Source organism: Protopterus annectens, chromosome 2.part1 (assembly GCF_019279795.1).
Source record: "Protopterus annectens isolate FY-2018-M chromosome 2.part1, PAN1.0, whole genome shotgun sequence".
In the NCBI taxonomy this organism is placed as follows: domain Eukaryota; kingdom Metazoa; phylum Chordata; order Ceratodontiformes; family Protopteridae; genus Protopterus; species Protopterus annectens.
Window position 1 is genome coordinate 1,725,933,328 of NC_056729.1, and position 11,342 is coordinate 1,725,944,669.

Below are 11,342 nucleotides of genomic sequence, written 5' to 3' on the forward strand. Positions count from 1 at the left end.
ATGACATAGAAAGACTTAATAACAAACATTATACTGTTATAGCAAGTTCCCAATTTGGACAGAAAAGAAAAGGAGTAGCCATACTTTGGAAAAAATACTCTACCTTTGCCAAACATTCTAAATACTTTTAGTGAAGATACAGGCATGTTATATTTAGTAAATTTGCAAATCAAGTCAAAGATATATCCATTTGTTATAAATTATTGGATACCAGGAATGGGTGTTAAAACTGCCAAACTTAAATTAGATAAGATTTTACAGAATTCAAAGGGAAGCCTTATTATAGCAGGAGATTTCAATTGTATTCTTAATGAAAAAGATACTAATGCTATAGAGAAGCACAAAATAACAGCTGCAGCAAAAGCTTTAATAAATGTTAGCAACCTTCTTAATATTAAGGATACTAATAAATACCTGATTAGCGACTATCTCTTCTTTATCCACTTTTCAAATGGACACAGTACATACTCCAAAATAGACAAGAGTTTTCATCTCCAATGAATTGGTCACATATTTAAATAAAGTCAAAATAATCTCTTGTCCAATCTCAGATCACAATGCCATAAATTTTGAATTTTCTTTGAATGACAATAAAGATGTCCAAATTAAAAGAATTCTAGCTTATATTACTAACCTAAAAGATTTCAAAGAATTCTTTAACAAAGAGACTGAAATATATATAGAATTTAACAATACAGCATATATATATCAGAAGTATTTATATGGGATGCTCTTAAATCCTATTTAAATGGGAAAATTCTAAACTGGTATTCCTTTAAAAAAGCAGTGGGACAAAGATTTAATAGATTTACAACAAAAAAATTGATAGACTAAAGTTAGAAGAATGAACTGATAAAAATAACTTGTCAAATGGAATAAATATTCAGCAAAACAGGTATTTAGAAATATTAAATCACAAAACAAAAATAAACTTAGAAAAAAATAGAACTAGTAAACTATACGACAAATCCAAAATATTTACATAAAATAGCATCTAGAACAAAACTTATGATCAAAGCAAGACATATTAAAGAATTATATAGCAAGGAGAATAAAAGGAAAGTCACTGCAATTGAATATATACTCAATGAATTCAGAAAATATTTCATTAAACTTAATCAAAATAATCCAGTAATGGATCAACAAGAAACAATACAAACTTTTATTAGAAAATGTTCTAAAAATAGGATAACAGATCAACATCTGGAAAGAATCGATAAACCCATATTAATGACTGAACTTACAAACCACATCAATAAACTAAAACTTAACAAGGCCCCAGGAAATGATGGAATAATACCTGAACTTTATAAAGTAATGCCAAAAACAGCATTAAGTGTACTATTACATACTTTCCGAGCAGTAAAAAATTTAGTAAACATTACACCATTTTGGAAATACACACTTATTACACGAATACTGAAATCAAATAAAGACCCTTCAAAGTATACTTCTTATAGGCCAAATTCATTACTAAACATTGATTACAAATTATGTCTATAACTGCAGATGTAATACAAAAATGTTTTATCTGACCTAATTCATTATGATCAAACTGGTTTTATAAGACATAGAACCACGTATGATAATATTAAAAGAATTTTAACTACAATTGACTATACCAAGAATATAAATGATAGCTTAACCTTAGTAAATCTAGATATTAACACTGCTTTTGACACCATCAGTTGGAGTTATCTATTGAGAATATTACAAGAATATAATTTTTCAAAAGATTTTCAACCACTTATAAAAAATCTTTATGATAATTCATTAGGTTACATAAAATAAGATCCTATGAATCACAATCAATACAAATAACTAAAGGAACAAAATAGGACTACCCACTATCCCTTCTGTTATTTACACTAGTTATGGAACCCTTCACAAACTATATAAGATCAAATAAAGATATAGTAGGTATACAGTTTGATCATAATCTGAACTCCAAAATACTCCTATTTGCTGATGATATCTTACTAACGTTGAAGGACAACAAAAATTACCTTAATTGTCTTTTTAATTCTATCAAAAAAGTCCAATCTAAATCAGGCCTTTGATTTAATGAAGATAAAACAAAAGTTTTGTGTATAAATACTAATACTTCTACTATGTCAAAAAGCTTTTCTAAATATATAGTGGTGCAGCGGTAGCGTTGTCACCTCATAGCAAGAGGTTCTCCCATTCGATTCTTGGCTGGAGCACCTTCTTTGTGGAGTCTGCATGTCCTCCCCATGGTTGAGTGGCGTTCGAAAGACATGCGTAAATGGGTGTGCCTTCATTGAAGGTTGAGCGTCGAGCTGGCACCTCGGCACCGTAAAAATCTACTGCCAATCATTAGCGGACTGGAGTTCCGCTGTGGCGACCCCTAACTGGGAAAAGCTGAAAGAAGAACAACATAGTCACAGATCACAAAATAACTTACCTTGGAATTATACTAACTAAAACTATAAAAGAAACTACCAACATAAACTGCATTGCCTGTTTAGATAAAATTAAGGCATTAATCAATAGATGGAATAAATGTACATTTACAATGGAAGAAAGATATTTAATAATAAATATGCTATTACTGCCAAACATACTATATGTAATACAGTCACTAGCTCTACCCATACCAAAACAGTACATTAAGGAATTAAACTCATTGATGCTTAAATTTCTTTGGCATCCTCACAAACTCAGATTGGCACTTAATCATCATGTAAGAAGTTGGTCATATGGAGGAATAGATCTACCTAATATAGAACTATACTCAATCTCAAGTATTACAATGACCATCTACTAAACAAACAGGAATTATTATGCAAAATGGAAAGATATACATGAAAGTATTTAAAAAGTAACAATAATAAATATGATTGTCATAATAATTTAATCAACAACAACTTTCTTTGGATTCTAAAGGACTTTATTTTAGAACACCAAAGCATAGTAATTTTATTCTCGCAACAAGGAATAATTTCAGAAACATTATATGCAAAAATCCAGAATACAAAGCCTGGTTGTTTTTGACATTTCTTGTAGCATACACTCAAAACAATGTTAATACATTCAGTACATTCACAATGAATGCTTTCAAAGACAAATGGTTAATCTATTGTATCAGTTTATGAATAAAGAAAAACTAAATACTTTAGATTACATCTTGAATAAATTTGAGATTCATAATGAAATGTGGTTAGATATACAAAATTGTAGATTACATATTGAGAAAAACTATACCTGATGCAAGTACCAATTAAAGAAGAGATTCCTAAATTTGTGGAACTTAATATTACTGATGCATCAGGATATTACAGAAAAAGGAATCTTATCAAAATGTATAAAATCAATAAAGTAAAGACAAATTATTGTAAAAACAACTATTGGGATTATTATAGGACTATTAATAATCATCCTAATAATGATGAGAAAACTTTAATGATCCCTTCCTCAGCTCAAACCACAACCTCATTGAAATGGAAATTATTTTCTTGGAAATTTCTACATAAAACCTTCATTACTCCACACAAAGTTGAACTCATGTTTAATAAAAAAATCAAATGTTGGAGGTGTGATCTGGAACTTAGAGCTGATTGGCAGCATATGATATGTGAATGCAAAGTAATTAAACCATTTTGGAAAGATGTTAATCTCTTTTACAAGCACTATTCACAGAAAATTTTATGTTAAACAATTCTTTAACTCTTTTCAATGTGTCAATCCCGTCATGTGTCAAGAAAGATGATTACTCTCTTCTTTGGAGTTTTCTAACTTTTGCAGGAAGCTATTCACAAAAAATTGGAAGAATGTCTCAACACCATCAATGAAAGAATTTCTGAATATTGCAATGATAACCTGTCAACTGGAGATAGTATCAATTAAAGGAAGAACTTTCAAAGCATCTCCAGCACTTAATTTATGGATCAAACTCAAGAATCTGTTAAATAAACAAACAACAAATTAATCAATAAAAGACTCATAATTTGATACAACAATCAATATAATGAATATAACTGATATCTTTCTTATTCATGTAGACACCTTGTAAATAGTTGATGTTATTGTTTCTGTTGTTAATGAAATATTTATTTTTATTCATTAATGTAAATTTCATATTTATGGTTAACATTTTCTTGTTATCTAACTCATATTCTTTAGTAAAACATTTTTTGAGTAAAAAAACTGCTTGAAAAACATTATCTATGTGCAACTCACCCAATACACGACTACCTACAACCTCCTCTCTGGTAAAGGGCTCTGGTTTTCATGTGGTCAGAGTACATTCATTGTCCTGCAGTCTCTAACTGACCATCAGTTACTACTAGCTTTGCAGAGAGGTCAACTCACTGGTGTCATTTTATCAGCCTTACAAAAGCCTTCAACCTTGCTGATCACAAAGTCTTCCCCATCACCTAATCTTAATAGCATAAGTTTATTTATGCATTTATTATTTATTTGCATTTGTTTTCCAGGGTAGAGCACTGATCTCCAGCGACCCTTTTCAGACTCCGCCTGGGAGGTCAGTCTGGTTAAATGACTTGGTCAGAGTCACACAAGCAATGGAAGCTGAGGGAATCAAACCTTGTAACACTGGACCACAGAAAACAACTCCTTAATAGCTCCTTACTCCTCTCAGCCAACTGCCAGGACAGTCCTGATTCCTTACCTAGGTTTCAAAACTACTTCACCAGTTACCACTGCAAATTCTCAGTCAGTCAACCTTCAAAAAGGAGTACCACAGGGTTCTATACATGTTTTTCTTAAGTTTTCTATCTTTATAAATAAACTTCCATTTGACCTACCTCATCTCCTCCTCCTACTGTATGCAGAGAACATGGTACTGTTTTGAACCACCAGAAAGATCTACAGTCAGTTTTCCTAGCAGTAACCCATGTATCCTCAACAAAACCCAAACTATCTGGCACCAAACCTCTTTATATGTTTATGACCACAACAATACTCCAACAGAAAATACTACCCGTTTTAAATACCTTGGCATTTGGCTTGACTCCTCTCTTAACTTCTCCTGCTACCTTGACTACACAATGAAAAAGGTTATCTCTCTTCTATTTTGGGCCAATAAAATCTTCCATTTTCTTATCAAAGCCACCAGAACAGAATATGTAAAGGCATTCTACTCTCTCAACATGAATATGGCCTCTAACTCATAGCCTCAATGTCAAAAACTGCAAATAAATTTAAACAATATCCAATGAAATGTGTAGATTTATTACCTAGTCCTCTGAAAATGAACACCACTGTAAAACACTGGAAAATCAAATAAACTCCCCGTTCAACAAATGATTAACCTTCTCCTGGAATCCTAACTTGTTCAAGCTTCTAGTTAGACAACCTTCCTCTTACAGCCTCAGAAACCATGACCACTCTGTCCCCACAATACAGACCCCCATAACTAAACTACAATGTATAGATCACTGCTTCTCTGTACTAGGTCCCAAAATCTGGGACAGCATTCCCCCACAAATATAACACTTCATCCTACCCAAAATGTAGGACTCATCTAAAGGCCAACCTCCTGTCATCACCTAAATGTCATTGTTTGTCATCCAATCATATTACCTAACCTGAGCTAAGTTACATCTCCTACTGTTAACACTCATACTGTCCTTCATATGGCACATTCTACCACACCAGCCTTCACTTCTCACTCACACAATAGTTTGCTTAACATGACTTCTCTTTCCAACTACTCGCAATCTTTTAATATCCTTCATTCCACTCAACAGTCCTATCGTTCCCACTTAGACCACACAGACATCATTTTCTGAATGAAGTGTGTCTTAATTTATCATAATTAGGGTATATTACAATTGTATCCACTCTAATTTTTTGTTACTTAATAATGGTATTTCACAGGTGTGTCCTTTCGTTATACTGCTGCTGTCACTAAATGTAATTCTGACTTTTTTCTATTTCTGGTCTTAGACTGATATTGGTCACTTTTGGTCAGAGCTCTGGTCAACACATTTTAAATAAATAAATAAATAAAAGAGCAATTAAGCTTATTTCTTAGCGCAAGGTGAATCATAATAACTGAAACTGTCAAATACGATAAGTGTCAACAGGAAAGAATGATTACCAACATATTGGGAGAACTGCACAATATGCATAAGGAGTTAAATTCAGTATTTAATGAACATGGGTCATGGAAAGAAAGTTAATTTATTCTTTCTTACAACTAGTTGTTCTATGGTCATATTTTTAAGTTACATCTGGCAGTTGACACAGAAGATAAAAGCTTTGATTTGTTAGCAAGCTGCTTGTTGTGGTCAAGTGTTTAACTCCCCCAGGTTCCATTTGCCTAAACAGGTAACACTGAGCTGGTCACTTAACTGGGCAGTGCTCCCAGGCTGAGCCTGAAAAGGGTCCAATGAGAGCTGAGCTCTATCCCAGTTAACCAAAACAAATGAATAAACAAAAGGAATAAATTGAGAATCAAAGACTTATTTCAAACATTTCTGTTGATGGAACTGAGTATGATAAATCAGAAGATCCATTAAAGGTATTTATAAATGCTGTTGGAGAATTTATTACATTTATTTATTTACACTTTTTTTACTGAGCTAGTCCCACTAGGCCAATGGTCTCTGTTCAGGGGAGCCCCGAGGTAATATCCATACTAAGGGAAATTTGGTCAGGGCATTGGGGATTTAATGGACAGAGACAGAGGGCTGCTGCAAGCTATGCCTGCTATGGAGAAGAATGACATCTTCTTTATGAGCTTGAAAGATAAAACTGAGATAACAGCTATGAATGCTGTTTCAGCTTTACTGGTGGATTTATAGATAATGTGGATAAGGAGGTACCATAGTCAGAGGTCACTGAAGTAACAGTTACACAATCAGGAGGTCTTGAAAATGATGCACTACAAATTGGACTGTAGAACAAAAACCCAGTGATGATATGGCTTTATCTTAATCTGATGCTATAAAAATGTTTTCCCTCAAAAAACATGCAGAAAAAAACCTCATTGTACATTATTCTGAATCTAATTTGAATGATTTGGAAGATGGACAAAAAGTGACCACGACTGATTTACAGGTTACACCAGAAATCGGAAGTCATGAAGAAAACCATCATGGTGACTCCACAATGTCATTAAGATGTCAGACAAATGGTGCAGTACTTTCTACCACTTCTCAGTATGTTGGAAGTAAAACAAAAAAATACAAACAAACTGAAGAAATTGCCAACTGTGCATATTAAAACAGAAGTGGGAATTACATCGACATGTGTGTGTATAGGATTTTATTACTGCTCCACTTGGCTTTGTAGCAAGAGACATCAAAGCACTAATTAATATAGGAATTACATCATTTTTTGGCTTGATATTTGAAAATAATAGTTTACCTGATACATTTCTGCAACTGTTTGATAATAAATAATTTTGTATGCCATGGAATGATTATATTTTAACTGGTACAAACATTTCATTTAAAAAAAAAAAATAACCGTTCATTTCAGAACTGCAGTCATGTATGAAGAATACTTAAGACATTAGTTTGCTGGAAAATGCTCGATTTATTTCAAATCAAGACAGTTTTTGATGAAAGAACTTTGAAAGGGGGCATAGGAAATATGAGTTCAGTTATCTGTATTAGGTGGCTGTGTGCAGTATCTACCAAACATTATCATAATAAATGGTAAAAGAGGCATTTGCAAGTATGGGAGACAGCCCAGAAAAAAATGATACAGCTGTGGGGATGACAGACATTTGATATAGCAATGCCTTAAAAATGTAATTAATGTCCCTCTACACAGTCTCGTACAGACTGCTCAGAGGTGACCTGTGTCTGGCATACAAGGCCCTCTCAGATTCAGCCTTGATGGGGTTGCTACACATCCGTAAATCAAACTCCACTCACACAACCTGCATGCAAGGCCTCAACCTGGTCTGTGACATTAATAGACCTTGGTGGCGGGATAGATTTGTGTCCCAATGACTCCCCCATCTGTGGAATAGACTTCCTCTCCATGTCAAGCAGAGTACCTCACTAGCCTTCTTTAAGAGGAACCTGGATGACTGGATGGGAAACAGAAAATATACCCCTGGGATCTCACCTGTGTCCCTACTGGCCAGGGAAAACAGGTGCTGACTTTGTAGGACCATGGGTGAAATTCTTGGCTAGGCTTATAACAGCCTCCAGGCCACTAGCCTATTATCGTCCTATGAAAATGGACACTGTATGCATGACTGCAAAGCATTTTATAGAAATAGTATCAATAAAGAACTTTTCTTCTTTGATGGTGATAAGTTGTAAAATAATATTGTATCTGATAAAACTGTATCAAAGATGGTTAATTTAGTGAATTTTTATGTTTTTGCTATTCAGGAAGAATGTGAAATGGAAAATGAAAACACGTGTGTAAATGTTAACATCGGTAATGGTAAAACAAATGTATCAACAAGCAATGACCGTGATAATACAGTAGAACATGAATATACTGTTAGTAAGCAAATTTCTTATGAATTTTTAGATAAGAACATGGAAGAAAGTAAAGATGCCACTTTAGATAAAATGAGTGTCATTTCATTTGTAAGTTTATATAATCATGTATATATATATATATATATATATATATTTGTTTTTTGTGCAAAAAAATGTCTGTGGTACAGTTGGTCTAAATACATTCCTAAAGATAGACTGTTCTGTTTGTTTCTTCTTTTCTGGTTGTGCGATCATGTGGAGTTTGGATGTGTAAAATGCCGAGCACAAAATAACTGCTGCAGTAGCCTAATCTATGAGGGTCATATCCTGCTAAATTTACGACTAAATTTTAAGGGCACCCTCTACACACACTAACTCCTGGGAGCTTCAGCACAGCTCCATATAAAAGGCAGTCGGTGTGCCAAACAGAGCTTTTTTGCCCCAGTGTATATACGTCCCCACTCTAGCAATATATAAAAAGAACAAAGAAAGGGGGTGGGGGCTCGGTATAGCTACGGGAACAGTGATATGTTAGAACACCTACTGTTATGGTAAATTTACTTACACAACTGTACTGTGCTTAATATTAGATCACTGTGGATATTATTTGGAAGACGTTGTTAAATGGAAGTTTTATGGAAAAGAGATATATGGAGCTTTGGGAAAGATTTATGTTCTGATATTGCCATATTAAAACATTTGGAATACACAACAATTTTAGATGAAACAGTTTTAATACCATTAAGATGTGTTCTGTGTGACTTGAATTGCAAGAATAACATTATAAGATTACTCCTCTTGTATGCATACACAAATATACTAGATAATGACACATTTATTTACAGTGATAACATTGCATTGGTAAACATGGATATAGTCCTAATAGGAAATTTTAACTGTAATGTATATAAATTATGTAAGTAAATAAACTCAGATACTAAGAAATGTAAAGCATAGATAACTTACTATTGGGGAAATAAGACTCTATGCCTATCACAGAGAAATGTTACATAGTGAGATTGATTATATTTTCTTTCCTGATGAAGGGTGGATTATATGATGTACCATTTTCAGATCATGCTGCGCTTTGGAGTATATTTGGAACTGATTAATTTTATCTAAAAATGGGTACGGGAATATATTCTTATAAGTAAAAGCATAGCATCCAAAGTTAACGAGGTTATAGCTCCCCTGTACTGATCCCTCATCAGACCAATAACTGAGTACAATGCTCAGTTCTGTAGGTACCTTACCAAACATCTGCTGCAGCTGAAGAAACCTCAGAGGTTTCTCACTAAGAAGATTCAAGGCCTTCAACACATGACCTACATGGACAGACTAAAGGCCCTGTCACTGTACTCTCTATCGTACAGACTGCTTAGAGACGACTTGTGCCTGGCCTACAGAGCAGTCTCAGACCCTGCCTTAGGGGAAATGCTGTACATCTGCAAATCAAATGGCACAAGACTCACTCACTCACTTCAGGGACCTTAACCCAGCCTGTGACATTAACAGGACATGCTGGAGAGACAGATATGTTTCCCAGAGGGTTGCCACCCCTCTGGAACAAACTCCCAATTCACATTACACAGAGTTGCTAAATGACTGTTTAAGTGTAACTTGGATAATTGGGTGGGAAACCATAAATTTACCCCAGGGATTTCACCTGTGTCACTTTTGGACAGGGGCAGTGAGTGCTGACCTTAGATTTGCTTTCAAATATAGAGTATAGGTCTCAATCTATAAAGGAAAAAGGGCACATCATGGCTAGGCTTGTAAAGATCCTAGGTTCAATAGCCTAGTAACCTCCTATGATCATATGAAGAGATGAAATATTACTATCTGAGGCTTTCTTTTGCAGGAAATCAGCAACAGAAAGTTCATGCACCAATGAAATGATTTTATTGTAATATAACTCCATATTGGATAGTTTATAAACAAATGTATAAAAATTCAATATGCAACTGAAATCCTGATTATGGAAGCATAAAAAGAGAGTATGAATGTTGTTTACAGGATTATGAGTATACACTGGCACAGATAAAGGAAGAAATTATTACAAGAAAGAATTATATAGAACTTTAGAATTGTAATAAAATCAAATGCATGGTAGAAGATACAACATAAATTAGAAGCTACTAATCTCTTCTTTTCAAAAAAAAAAAGCTCACATGGGAAAAATAAAATCCATAATGGATGCTTTAGGTAAACTATGTACTATAATGAATACTGTTATTCATTATGTTATACAGATGTATAAACCACATTGAGTATGCAAGAATATTTTCTGGAATGTTCCAAAAGTATAAAAGCAACATTTTGAGAAACCTAGTACTGTCATACACTTAATTATGACACTGCAGGATGTTAATGAGAATAATGCTCTAATTCCAGATGGCATAGTATATGGATATAATAAAAGTGACAGAAACTAACTTTTGTACAAGTTTTGACTTGGAATGTGATATTATCTATACAGACATCTGCGGAGTTATAATACAGTCTATGTAAAAATGAAAAAGGGATAAGACATAAGAAATTGGAAACTGCTTATGTTAAGCAATGCTGACTATACGTTTTTATGAAAAGTTTACGAGTGACTTGTATATTGTAAGATATATTATATGGAGTAATATATGGAATAATAACAACAAGTTATGGTTATATTGCTATTTAAAGTCTTTCCAGAGGGCGAGAGGAGAGAGCAAAGTTCATGTGGTACAGAAAAAGCTTATGAAATTGTAGCCCATTTATCCATGTTGCAGCTTATAGAAGCATATGGATTAGATGGAAAATGATCACATTATACATATATGACCATATCTGGAATATTGCTGTAGTTAGTCGTAATGTGGAAGTGAGATGAAAGTGTCACATGATGTGAAACGAGGTTGCCCCTTCAGTGGC